Here is a 14,932-nt window from a genome sequence, read left to right as displayed (position 1 = left end):
CGAGGCAAAATTTAAAAAAAAGTTAAGTACCTGCATCAAATTTGAATGCACGGAGGTCACCATCCGCGCCCTCCGTGCAGTTCCGCCGGGTCCCCGCTGTTCAAACGCCCCCCCCCCCCCTTTCCCCGGGCCGCTCCCGACCCCACATCCCAGGTTGGGCTCTCCTGCCTCATGTAAAATGGCCGCTGGAGCTGGCCATGGCTGCGCAGTCCGCATAGACATGAGTGCGACTGCGCAGCTCTAGGGCCTCCCCCGATCCACACGACAGGCTGTCTCCTGCCTTTTTTCAGTACTTCTTCAACCTCAGACCTGTTATATTTTGGTTGTAAATCTTAGACTGCTAACAATGCTATAGTGGCAATCAAAATTTACTAGTGCAGTAACATGTCAGACATAATGTATTCCAAATATTTGGTATATATAGTATAAGCGCAGAATACCATATTTCATAGAGACCTCACTTATAATGAAGATGCCATGTTCTCATCACACATGCATGAAAAGACATGCTTACAACCAATTGCCAAATCCCATACAGCTATTAATGTTCAACTTTGGTCATGTTCTAGCACTATTTGTATACATCTCACACATGGCCATGATCACCTACTAACAACTCACCAGATGATCCTAGGCACATTTTAATAAAGAGACAACTAGGATTAAAAATGTGTGCAGTTCAAACATCTTTGGTCTTTCAAATCGATAATTTCCAAGTTCCAACTGGTCCGATTTGATTTCTGTTCAGTTCTCTGATTTTGTACAGAAGCGATCAGAAAATTGATCAGAAAAACAATCGGAAATCAGATCGGACCTGTTGGAAATTATTGATACAACCCAAAGTTCTGAAATTGCATGGTTTGTACAAGGCATTAGACATCATTCGTGCCAGAACTTTATCATGGGCTTGGCAATCAGTTATGCTAAACAAAACAAACAAAAAAGTTTTACATTAGTTTTACTTTGCACAACTTTTCTCATTAACAATAAATTGAAGAATACATACAATAAAAAAATAAATAAATAAGCAATTAAAGGAATTTTATCTTCATCCACAAGCTCAAGTTTTAAGGCAATCTTATTGTGCTAACTAGCACATAAAAAGACAAAAAAAGGACAAAATACATGAAACAAACCAATTAAAACTATTCTTAAAGAAACAAACAAACATAAAAAGCTGTAAAAGACTCCAAAGATAAATGCCTGAGAATAGGTAATACATTGTTTCATAAAGAAAAATGGAAATAAAATAGCTGTCTACTTACCAAGTGTGCAAAGTGACAGCATGAGTGCCACATGGCAAACATAGCAAAGTGCACTGACATTGCTTATTTAGCTATACCTATGAATAGCTCTGTTGTCCTGATGTTATGTGTGACAGTTCCAAAGTATAGTTGTGACAAGCACATACATATCAAAGGTAACACTACCATCTAAGGGCTAAAGGAGACCATACATGGCTTTTTAAATAAATTGTCATAATTTACCGGTAACTTAAGCACATTATTGAATGAAAATATATCTAATCAAAAATATTACTTGGACACAGCAGTACATAATTGAGCTGATAATTTTCTCAATAAATGGATTTAGAAATGTCATATAACATTGCAAAAATGCTTAAAGAATACCTGTAACATAAAAAAGTGCCCCTGGGGGTTGCTTACCCTGGGAGGGGAAGCCTCTGGATCCTATCAAGGCTTTCCCAGTCCTCCTCCATCCCACGGTGGTCTCGCTGGGCCCCTCTGAATGGCAGCCATGTAAATATTTACCTCTCTGAGTCCAGCACAGGCGCAGTAGCAGCTCTCGGCTCAGGATCAGGCGGAAATAGCAAATCCCAGTTGGGTCTACTCTACAAGTCGCCTGCGCTGTAGAGCGGACCCAAATTGGATCGGCAATTTCCACCTAATCCCAAGTTAAGAGCCGCTACTGCGCCTATGCTGGAACTGGAGAGGTAAAAATATTTACATGGCCGCCATTCGGATGGGCCCAGCGAGACCACCGTGGGATGGAGGAGGACTGGGAAAGCCTCGATAGGATTCAGATGCTTCCCCTCCCAAGGTAAGTACTCCCCAGGGGCACCTTTTTTTTGTTAGAGTCTCTTTAAGATGTCAAAATGCAACAAATCGTCTCCTAATTAGAAAACTAAAATGATTAAGGAAATGAAACAAAGCTACATAAAAAGCAATATTTTGTTTTGTTTAACATTGATGCTGATTTTGGAAAGTGTAAAATATTTGGTGTATGCATAAACTTTAGTTGCTAGAATTAGCCAAAAACAAAGTTTCCTACATTTGTGATCTGTTAAGGTTAGTGCACATGCTCTACAAAATTTGGCACAAATGACCAACATCATAGAAACAAAATTACCCATGACAAAAACAAAAAGACAAGGATTTCCGATGATGTTGTCCGCACATTGACATTGAAAATAACCAACACATTTAAATACTATGTACAAGTGAAAGCGACCTAACACTGTACATGGTAAGTGTACTAGAGATGGCCCAAACCTCCGAATTTCGGTTCGCGAACCGGGTTCGCAAACTTCCGCAAAAAGTTTGGTTCGCGCAAACTTCCGCGAACCGCAATAGACTTCAATGGGGAGGCGAACTTGGAAAACTAGAAACATTTATGCTGGCCACAAAAGTGATGGAAAAGATGTTTCAAGGGGTCTAACATCTGGAGGGGGAGTGTAATAGCTAACATCACACAGTGATGCCCCTTTCCAGTTGCTCCCTTCTGGGCAAGGTTGTATATTTCTTTATATACACAGATCAACCATATTATAGCCCTGTTTGTGTTGTGTCTTCCAAAAGTACATCTTTTGGTTCTGCGTTGTTCCAAAGGATCACACCCTCTGTTCCAGTGGGGATGTGTGATCCCTTGACATTTTATTGTTTTCTGATTTTAATATGTCTGTGCTACTTAGGTATATGTTATTGTATCATTTAATCTATTTGTACAAAAGACTATCAGTCTCAAGCAAAGCTGTTCCATATACTAGTATTTGCTCGTAAATCAGGCCGCCTCTTGTGGGCAAGGTTGGAGGTGGAGCCAATGTACCAGGATCTGCTTATATGTCAATGGCATTTAGTGTTACCTCAGCTATGATTAAGGACTGAATGAGTCCGAAACATGTCAGCTTGAGATGTGATGGTGTCTCATTTTGGATACGTCCATCAATAAAGAAGAGACTAACGGGCTGTTACGGACTTTTTCCCTTTGTATCTATATTGTTCATGGGTTCTGCTGACCTGGTCTTGTACGATCTGTTGTCCATGGGATGTAGCGGTGTCAACTTTTCCTACGCCACTGCTTTTCACTGCAGTTTAGAACATATCAAAATCAGAGCAATAAATAGATCAACACATAGGATCAGACAGAAATGCACACAGCAGTGCATTTATACAATACACTGCATTGTAATGCATTAATTGCTTACTGTGCATATGCTCCAAAAAGTAAACAAAATTAGGTATTGTGAGAATAGGCCCTTAGTCAGCACAGTATAAGGGGAAACAATTTATTGAACATGAGCAATCATCAAATATCAATTAATCTTAAACTCATCAACTAAAGGTAAGACATTATACTGGTAAGTGGTGTCTTGGTGCTGTTAACTAAATACCTGATTTGAGCAAAAATCTGTCAGCATTGAACGCTTGTTCTTGATGAATGCCAAAAACAACACCTTTAAAGGGTACCAAGCACCATGTTTTACTGTAGTTTCCTGGTTTCAAATAGCAATAGAAGTTGCCATGCCCCCCCCCCCCCCCCCTTCTAGCTGCCCTTATTTATCCAGGGGCAGGTGTAAGTAAAGATAGCATCTGTGACTTCTGGTTAGTGCACTCACCTTGCAGTGCTGGTTCCCGGATTCAAATCCTAGCCTGGGCAATATCTGCATAAAGTCTTTATATGCTCTCCCGGTGTCTGTGTGGGTTTCCTCCCAGCATTCCAGTTTCTTCTCACATTCAAAAAACATACAGATAATTTAATTGACATTCCTCTAAATTTGCCCTAGACTAAGATTCATATACTACACAATACATACACTATATATAGACATATGACCATGGTACGGTTTAGATTGTGAGCCCCTCTTATTTATTTAAGTATTTATAAAGTGCCAACATATTACGCAGCGCTCTACAGAGAATATTGTATTGCCATTAACTGTCCCTCAGAGGGGCTCACAATCTAGTCCCTACCATAGGTCATATGTCTATGTCGTGTAGTGCATGTATCATAGTCTATGGCTAATTTTTAGGGGGAAGCCAATTAACTTATCTGTATGTTTTTGGGATGTGGGAGGAAACCAGAGTGCCCAGAGGAAACCCACACAGACACGGGGAGAACATTTAACTCCTTGCAGATGTTGACCTGGCTGGGATTCAAACCGGGGACCCAACACTTGCAAGGCAAGAGCGCTAACCACTATGCCACTGTGCTGCTCTGAGGGACATTTTAATGACAAGACATTAAAATCTGTACAGCACTGCAGAAGATGTCAGTGATATGTAAATGGTAAATACATCTACTGTGTTTTAGACAGTTTATTGGTTGGAAGCATGGCTGGGAGTGTCTACAAATGCTCTTTGATCAGGCAGAATGCAGCTGCATGTCTTTGCACTGCATCAACAACTGTTCGCTAATTGAGCAGTGGCTTGAACAATTTTTTTTCTTATATTTTAGCAGATAAGTAATGAACTGATACTTTCTGAATTGCTTATTTTACAATTGAGAAAAAAATTAATTATTTGTATGAGACCATACCAACAGTGCATAGCTACAGTTCATCTGGAAGGTCAAAAATTGAGCTCATGTGCATCTTGTTTCCCCTGATTATCCTTGAGATATTTCTGCTTAATTGGAGTCCACCTTTGGTAAATTCAGTTGGTTGGACATGATTTGGAAAGGCATACACCTATTATACATGTTTATGTCATGCACAAACCAAGCATGAAGTCAAAGGAATTGTCTGTAGACCTCCAATATAGGATTGTCTCAGGGCACAAATATGGGGAAGGTTACAAAAAATGCCTGCAGCTTTGAAGGTCCCAATGAGCGCTGTGGCCTCCATCATCCATGGAAGAAGTGCAAAACCCCCAGAGCTCTTCCTAGAGCTGACTGGCCATCTAAATTGAGCTATTGGGGGAGAAGGGCCTTAGTCAGGGAGGTGACCAAGATCCAGATGATCACTCTGTCAGAGCTCCACATGTCCTCTGTGGAGAAAGGAGAACCTTCCAGAAGGACAATCATTTCTGCAGCAATCCACCATTCAGGCCCGTATGATAGAGTGGCCAGAGGGAAGTAAGAGTAAGAGGCACATAGCAGCTCATCTGAATTTTGCCAAAAGGCACCTGAAGGACTCTCACACCATAAAAAAAACTCAATTCTCTGGACTAATGAGACAAAGATTGAACGCTTTGGTGTAAATACCAGGCATCACGTTTGAAGGAGACCAGGCACCGCTCATCACCAGGCCAATACGATCCCTACAGTGAAGTATGGTGGTGGCAGCATCATGTTGCCAGGATGTTTTTCAGTGGCAGGAACTGTGAGACTAGTCAGGCTAAAGGGAAAGATGACTGCAGTAATGTACAGAGACACCCGGGAAGAAAACCTGATCCAGTGAATGGCGTTGAGTGGCCCAGCCAGAGCCCAGACTTGAATCCCATTGAACATCTCTGGAGAAATCTTAAAATGGTTGTGCACTGATGCTTCCCATCCAACCTTATGGAGCTTGCGAGGTGCTAAAAAGATAAATGGGCAAAACCGGCCAAGAATGGGTGCGCCAAGCTTGTGTCATCATATTCAAAAATACTTGAGGCAGTAATTGCTGCCAAAGGTGCATTGACCATGTATTGAGCAAAGTCTGTAAATACGTATGTACATGTGCTTTCTCAATTTTTTTATTTGAAAAAATTTGCCAAAACCTAAAGTAAACATTTTTCATGTTGTCATTCTGAGGAAAAAATGAATTTTTCAATCTTGGAATAATGTTGCAAGGTTGTAACATTAAAAAAATGTGCAAAAAGTAATGCCCTGTGAATACTTTCTGGATGCACAGTACCTTTAGCCTGACAGCAGCTCTCATACTAAGTTTCCTAATACTTAATGTAATACTTAGAAGTCAACATTAAACTCTAAAGAAATGAAATTGTCATAACAACCCTTACTGGACTATAGAATTCCAAAAATTAATATTCACCTAAGTTGGGTGTCCAATGCTGTGCTGCAGCCATTTACTTGAAGACGAAGAACCAGAGTGTCTATTTCTCAATTACTAGCAAATAGTGTGTAACTTGAATGCCATTCTTTCAGAGCTGATTTTGGTACCTGCTGCATCAAAAGTGACATCAATGGCCACAAATGGTCAGTAAAGTTTCCCAGAGAACCTCAGCATGCTTTAAATTAGTTACAGCCTGCATTGCCAGCAACTGTCAGCAAGTCTTTGAATAAAGATGGGGCCACTGCTCGTGGCTGTCGGAATCTATGATCAAAACACACAAAAAGAAGATTAAATACAGAAGATACAATATCATAGAAGGTACAAATGAAGATTAAAGGGAAAAGATTTTGAAGGTTACAGGGAGAGGATTCTGACAATTAGGGAGGCAGGATTAAGATGATCACAGTAAGAATATTACAAATATTAGATTAAAGTTTAAAAGTGAAAAGAACCCAGATAAAAGAAAGTATGTAGATAGACGGAAAAAAGCCAAATAAAGAACTTTGAGGGATATGTTTTAAATGCCAATGTTTTTCTTTAATTAAAGAACAATAGGTGTAGGTAGTTTTCATCTGCTAAGTAATGGAAAACAAAAACAAAAAAAACAACAACATTTATTGTTGACCTAGGAGAAAGCACTTATCTGTATGCACCATCCTTCCTCATCCACCGAGGCACTGGCAGCACACAAACTGCCTATACCACCACCTCCTCCAGAGACAATAGAAATGGGGATGAGCTAAGGGTATATCACAGAGCTGGATAATCTGCAAAGTAAAAGACTGGGGCCTACTGCGTGTCACAGAGACCTGCTGCCTCCTTCATTGACCACCCTTTCACCTCAGCTCACCAAAAAGGCTATAGGGGAAAACTAAAGCTAGTACCTTACTTTGGGCCTCATTTTATCCTAATCCTTTTCTGGTATACCGACACAGTACATTAGTGCTTTGGTGTTTTTTTATGTGGGAGGACATTTTCTACCAACCATTGTAAGGCATCCATCAATGTGGACTTTAAAGCTGATTGGATCAGAAGGATTATGCTAGAGGGCTGTGCTGGTGCATGGACGCACAAAGACATATGCACAAGTACATGCAGTGTGTGTGTGTGTGTATTTTTCCAAGCCAGTACTTGTAAGAGAGAGGAGAACTCCCAGTCTGTGCAATAAAAGTTTATAACTTCTGCCCAGTAGAAATTATTTATAATAAACAGGATATTATAGTGACTGCCACTTCCTCATTGGATATGCCTGTAGTGAAAATACTTTATAACTGGCAAAAAAGAGTGATCTGTTATACTTATCAGTTTAGAATTTTTAAAATCCAGATCATGAGGAAAATAGGTGATTTTCAGTTACAATTTCACAAAGTGTCTCCAAAATTAAATATAAATCTGCCACTGCTGAATTTTGCAACTCATCTATTATGGTCAATGAATGATGAATAAAATAAGAATAGTATACAGATAACAGTCATTTAAGATTAAAGTGAAAATATTATTTTGATTAAAACAAGAATTGTATTAATAAGGACTGTACAGAAAAAAGAACACAGAGAAGAAGATCACATCAAGGGACATAAATAAAATGTATCTTCAATGCCACTCTGATTATTTTTACTTTACATGACTTTAACTATTCTATGTAAGTAAGTTGTTTTCATAATTATATTTTGTCAGTGCTACATATTTACGTGGTTAGTTTGGTTGAAAAAAAAGACATATGTCAAACAAGACATTTGGCCATCAAGAAATGTGGCCATTAAAAGTTACTGTGATTATTTTTACTTTATATTACTATCTATTCTTTGTAAGTTGTTTTCATTATTAAACTTTGTGAATGTTACCATAGTTACTTGCTTAGTCTGGTTGAAAAAATACATTTGTCCATCAAGTCCAACCAAAATTATAAATAAAATAAAATCAGATAATGTGTAAAGGGTCTCCAAAAGACTATCTGCTTATCTTCTTATTGGTCTAGACAGGTAGCACATAATCCTCCCCAAATTATAACCCTCTTCTTGGCATACCAAAGGTGACAAACTATCCAATGTCCATCAGCATGTGAAAACTGCACTTTGCAATGGGGGATGCCCCTCCTCCTCACAAGGCACTCACTCTCCAATGTCCAAACATCTGTAGACTGCCTTTTAAAACTTTTCTTCAGTGTTGAACTTCTGCCGACAAGAAGAGCAGAAGATCAGCACCATGGACAGTGCCTGTCTTCTTTGATACATATGCAAAATATGCTTAGGAAAGTTTAGTAGTAGTAGTAGTAGTAGTAGTAGTAGTAGTAGTAGTAGTAGAAGAAGAAGAAGAAGAAGAAGAAGAAGAAGAAGAAGAAGAAGAAGAAGAAGAAGAAGAAGAAGAAGAAGAAGAAGAAGAAGAAGAAGAAGAAGAAGAAGAAGAAGAAGAAGAAGAAGAAGAAGAAGAAGAAGAAGAAGAAGTAGTAGTAGTAGTAGTAGTAGTAGTTAGTATCGATTTATAAATGAATTAACATATTCTGGGGTGCTGTACAGCATAAGAACAAAACATGGGTTACATTGTAATACGGACAGTGGTATATACAAAATATAGACACCGGTACATAATACAGAATTGGTAGACATGGTAATTACAGTGACAATTGGGAGATATGCCTCTGAAATGAAAAGAACAGGGCTTCTCTATTAATGCATGTCGTCTGAATGAGGAATTTCTCACATACAAACAGGAAATCACAGCAGAATTAAGGATCAACAGCAGATGAAAATGTATGTTTTTGGTATTGCAACATTTCTTGAAAATTCTCCAAATGCTAGGTGATGGTTAGCTACAGTATATTTGAAAAAAAGGAATATTTATGGGACATGTCATTGGACACTATTGATGACCAGAAGCTATTGGAGTGCACTTCACAGTACTGCCTCAATTCTGGCTACAGCATTTAGAAGTAAACCTAGTCACTCTGACCCTGCTGGTTTTTTTTTTTTTTTTATTATTTTCCTAACGCAAAAATGTTTATTAAGTGCAAGGAGATATAACACTCATAAAGCAATTTGAGATCAAAATATTATGATACAGTTCAAGATAAGATATAACTGTTTCTTATTATAGTACTATATTGAATTTCAGCTGGGTCATATGGAAATCAATACAGTCTACTGTCCTATTTCTGTGACCAGAAATACACTTTATCAGTCACCAAGTCAGCAGATTTTGCTTCTGCAAAGTCAGACCTACTAACTACAGCAAAATGAATGTAAGCTGCTTAAAACTTCAAACCAGAAGGTGTTACACATAAACCATCTCTCCCTATTTCTATATCTAAATATGTATATTTATAAAATGACAGACAATTACTACATTCCTATATAATTCCAATTCATAAGAATCAGTAGAAGATTAGATATTTTCTCACCCTTACTTACTTATTGACCCAATAGTTGATAGCTAAATTGAGTTGGAGCTTTCAGTGGTACTCTGAAACTAGTCAGTTCAGAACAGAAGGTATTCTGCATGAGTGTTGTTCAAAGTGATTTTTTTCGGTACAGCATTGCTATATTTATCCAGTTTCTGAAACACTCAGCAGAAACATATTATGTTGTTATGTAATTATCAAACTATCACATTACGGAATATTTTTTTGTTGTGACAAGTTCTTTTTAATAGCATCTCTGACACTTTGATTCACGTTACCTTGCAAGCTAAAGGCAAGGCCCACTGTTCTTTTACCTAATTCCTGACAGGTATACCTAAACATTCTTCACAGTTTTACCAAAACGCTAGAAATCCCTATTGATCTGCCCTAAAAACTGGTTTAATATGTTGCCAACAAAAAGAAAATGCATTATGACTCTGTGCCATTTAATAATAATAGATAGTGGTAATGAAGGTCTTTGAACAACAACATGTCTTTAATTCTCTATTTACTGTTCTAGCAACTTCACAGGAAGCATTACTTTATGGCCAGCTTAAGCAGTAGGACTATGTTGCCTTCTTGTATTCTCCTATGTCTGTACGGAAACATAATCAGTATTGCAATACATCCACATTGTTCAAATGGGGCTACTTTTAGAGATTTATGGCGCATAAGCTTGAAAAGCACTCATTTCCTGTAATAAGCCTGAAGCTGATCAGAACATTTTCAAAGATCTGAAAAGTATTGACATTTTAACAATAAAATAAAAAGAAATCAATTTCTAACAACATCTAGTAACAGATGCTTTGAAATAGTATGTGACTTATGTCATGGCATTAAAGTTACTTATTGAATCTATTTTTAACTCATGTCTTTTCTCTAAATAATGCCTCTTTGACATCATTTATCATGAATTTCATTTTTACGTTAGATGTTATGATAGCTTATTAAGGCACCCATACACTCATCGGTTTTCCCATTAGATTCCTTGCAAATTTGATCCATCTGCTGGGAATGGATTCCCCAAAACATCAAGCTGATTGATTTTTGATCGGTTTTGTTTAAAAATGTATCAAAAATATTGCTCAGACAGGATGGAAATTTTAAAACAATTTGGGGCAGGGCATGAGCATTGCCATATTGATGGCCTTTGCACTGCATGGAACAGGGCAACTCTGAAGTTCAATTTATTTTCAATTGATTCCCTGCTAGAATCTATTGGAAATTGATGTGTAGTGTATGAAGGAATTGGCCCCTTCTGAATTAATACTTTTCAGAAAGGAATCTATCGTTTTGGAACATGGGGTGGAGATCTATAAGTGTATGGTCAGCTTTAGATGGCTTTGGGGCAATTATATTTTTTATTCATTTACTGTTTATGCTAGATAGTTTTTTATATAAAGGTGGATAGTTACACACTTCACACAAAGTCAACCAATCTGATAAGAAAGGACTCCGTGAAATAATAACCAAACAGGTCGCACTTTAATAACAATAACATTTCTATAGTGCTTTTCTCCCATAGGACTCAAAGCGCTTAGGCTCTCTCAGATTCAATAGTTGGTAGTGAAATGAAGTGTCCACACAACAAAAATTATATTTCTGCATTATATTTCTTTATCAGCTATTCATTTTTTCCTCCAAGATTACCTGGCACCAGAGAAGATACTTTACTAATTTCCCATGTCCAATCAATTGTTTAACATCCTTGCTTATAGGAAGATCACCACTTGCCAGCTGCAGTGCTCTGAGGGATTAGCCCCCCCCCCCCCCCCCCCATTAGTCTATTACACCGATTTAGGTTCTGTGACTATAATCGAAGTACCCAGCATCCACACCACTCCATGCATAAGCCTCATGTGGCAAATGAAAATTCAAAGAATGAGAGTGAAAGAAAAAAAAAAGAAAGAAAAAGAGAGATTTTCATTTAAGTGGCTAGGCTATTATGGTTATGGCTAGAACATAAATCCCCCAAACCAGGCATGGTTTTTTATTTTAGCTCGGATGTATTCTTTAAGGTACTTAAAGGATGCATCTGAGCTAAAATAAAAAATGAGATCTACTTACGTAGGGTTTCCTCCGGCCCCTGGCAGCCTATCTGTCCCTCGCCACACCTCCGGTGCCCCGGGATCCCCTCCGTTGCAGATGCCGACCTTGTGAGCGCACAGCCAAGGCGCTTGTGATCGAACTCACGTGGTCTGGAGCATTCTGCGCAGGGACAGATAGGCTGCCAGGGGCTGGTGGAAGCCCCAGCCCAGGTCAGTAGATCCCTTTTTTTTTTTTTTCAGCTCGAACGTTTCCTTTAAAGCGGAATATAACCCTGCATTTCAACTTCGCTCTAAAACATTATTTACAGTATATTATATGCAACCAGCATTTTTTTTTTACTAGACCAGCATTGGAAGGGTTACACAGTGCTTTAAAGTTCCTGGAGATTTCTGCAGACGCATCTGAAGCTGACATAGATACATTTTGTTTACATAAATGTATCTAAGTGTTGAATGTGACTCATCTCTCTGACTGAGAAGGAGTTGGAGGACAGCCAAAGAGTGTGTAACATTTCTCAATAGATACATATAACTAAATAGAATGTAACAATCTGAACTTCTGCATATCTCTCCACGGAACTTTAAACCTCTGTGTTTAACCCTTCCAATGCTGGTCTAGTAAAAAAAAATGCTTTTTGCATATAATATGCTGTAAATAATGTTTTAGAGAAAAGTTGAAATGCAGGGTTATATTCCGCTTTAAGTGTCACATGAAAATTAAGTAATCAAATATGTTTCATATCTCAGGATAACTGGCACCATGTAAACAAAGTTAAGGTCAAACTCTGAGTAGCAATTTATCCACAATTCTAGTTTAAGCAAAGAAACGTACTGCAATTTTTGAAAGTACCTTAAAAGTTTGTGTAGAATCTGGGTCACATGATCCTTAGCTGTAAACTCCTGAACAGCGGAGTACTCGTCCAGGCTTTAAAATCCTCACACAGCAGTGTATTTTTCACCGCACGTCCCATGATGGCATTCCCCACATGTAACACAAAAACAAGACATTACAGCAAGGATAGAAAGGTGTCATTACTCCCAGGGGCTGATTCATCAAGACAGGTGGAAATCAGTCAAGTGAAGCATCTGCTCAGAGCATCTAGTCAGAATCCTTCTTTTATTGAATCACTGTACTTGATTTGTTGCTCTAGGCAGTAGGCAACTTAACTGTTTATTCTAAAGGCTTCCTTGCATCTGCATTGATAGTTAAATTTTTCAGTGTCTGTTCCACTTCAAGCTACCAGCCAAATAAATTTCAAACACAGGCAATCAGCAATGGTAAAAAAAAGGCACTGACATTGCAGAAATAGAGTACATATGCACACCTATTTACATTTGTGATGATTTTGCCTTGAGTGTCTTAGTTCTAGCTATCTATTGAAAACTGGGGCCTAATTTGTATGACTAATGTTCCTAAATTCACATAGACATATGAATCTGATGGCATTTTATCACTCTTGATCCTCACCTCAGCAATTACAGCACATAGGTGCATTTACTAGACTCACAGCCTTTTATTCCATGTGCCGCTAAATACCTTACGTAATCAGTTTTAATATTCTTATTTACCGCACATCAAAGTAATGTGTACTGCACTTTCCAAATAAATTATGAATACATTTTCATGTTGCTTACTTAGCAAAATTGTACCTTGAAAGTAAGTTTTACAGTTTATTTGGGTAATGTTTCTCTCATTACTTGTAGAACATGAACATATTAAATCTTTTCACAAAAGTGTTAGGCTTTGTTCACATTAGCAAACGCGGACGGCCGTGCGTTCAGAACGCAACGCATATGAACGCACGCCATCCGCGTTTGTACACGTTCCGTGGCTGATACCATTCACTGAAAGTGAAGGAGACAGCCGCGCATTTTGGGAAAAAATGCGTGCAGCATGCGTTCACGGACCGCACAGGTCCGGAACGCATGCAGTGTGAACATCAGACAGTGCAGTCTATGCACTGTCTGATGCCGTGTGTGTCGGCCTCCTGCACGCGTTCCCGAAACGCGAATGGGAATGCGTGCAGTGTGAACCAATGAACGCGTGCAGCGTGAACAAGTGAACAAATAACATGCTAGAAATCATGAAAACAATTGCAATGATGCAGGTAATATATTATGTATGTACTATCAATACATAAGATAAATATCAAATCAATATTGATTTGTAAAAATAACATTAGGTAATGCACAATGTGTACATAAAGAAGAATACACCAACAACAAAATCATGAATTAACCAGTATTTCAGTATTTACATACTTGAAACAGTAGTTTTGTCAAGAGCTGATGAACTAAACTCTGAAATCAAGTTTAATATAATAACAAAATGCTATCTTTGTGTTTAATGTTCTGTTTTAAGTTTGGCTTCATGCTTAATTGTGAATTGAAAATTGCTGGGAGCAACTGTTTTGAGATCGTTTGGGGTCATTAGCCATAATAAAAGGCTTATTTTATCCGCCTGAAAGATCTTCAATGGGTAGTAAATTAATAAATCATGGGCAAGAGCTAGGTGTCAGTTTGTCTGTATATTATCTATTCACATCAACAGTTAGAGCTGTTGCTTTGCAGGAATTTAAGCTACATATTAATATTCAACAAGTCAAATAAAGCGCTACCTGTAAAGTAAAATAAAAAAGTATTGTATGGGCTATGCCAAAGAGGTTTTTAAAATGGCTTAACATGGATTATGAGCACTATCACAAGTTATACACATCAGGCAAGGTCACAAAACCATCATCTGGCCACCTCTCTACCTCTAAAAAGGAGTCCTGTTAAAATCAGTGGATGTGGTTGTGACCAGTTTCTTTTCCACGGCATAGTCAGGCACAGTCAGATCTTTTCCACTTGAAAGAACAAGGAAAATGAGAGGTCTCGGAGCCTCCCACAATAGAAACAAAAGTTGGCTCACAAAGTCTCGGAGACGCTGCCTGTTGTCAAGAGTACAGCTGACGGACGGAAGAAAAAAAAAAGAAAGAAAGAAAGAAAGAAAAAAAAAAAGAAAGACCGTGGGACTCAAATTTTGAACCGAAATCCCCAACAGATCAGATCCTCTTACCTTTCTCCTGCATTGATTTCTGGAAGCAAGCAGCATCTAGGAGCTTGTGTCTTTCCTCTGCCCCGGATCCCTGTAATTATTAACTGTCTGCTTAAACGGCATGGAAGCTGAGCAGGTCATTATTGGCACATAGCAGGGCATCAATGAGCCGTGACGTCACTTCAAACAGCACCCTTTTGCTCCCGGGGATTAGC

The 14,932-nt window shown here is 38.5% G+C and overlaps 1 long non-coding RNA gene across 1 annotated transcript; it reads right to left on the bottom strand.

The window, feature by feature from the left end:
* Positions 1-2,146: 2,146 nt before the first annotated feature.
* Positions 2,147-13,822, bottom strand: LOC137539026 (uncharacterized). The gene is made up of 3 exons (XR_011024917.1): positions 12,531-13,822; positions 6,215-6,496; positions 2,147-3,325 (listed from the first exon to the last, which is right to left on the bottom strand). It is a non-coding gene; the product is annotated as an uncharacterized lncRNA (long non-coding RNA).
* Positions 13,823-14,932: the final 1,110 nt, after the last annotated feature.

The sequence above is a fragment of the Hyperolius riggenbachi genome, chromosome 11 (genome assembly GCF_040937935.1).
Source record: "Hyperolius riggenbachi isolate aHypRig1 chromosome 11, aHypRig1.pri, whole genome shotgun sequence".
NCBI classification, from domain to species: domain Eukaryota; kingdom Metazoa; phylum Chordata; class Amphibia; order Anura; family Hyperoliidae; genus Hyperolius; species Hyperolius riggenbachi.
The sequence above is the reverse complement of the archived record's forward strand: the minus strand, read 5'-3'. Positions and strand labels throughout refer to the sequence as shown.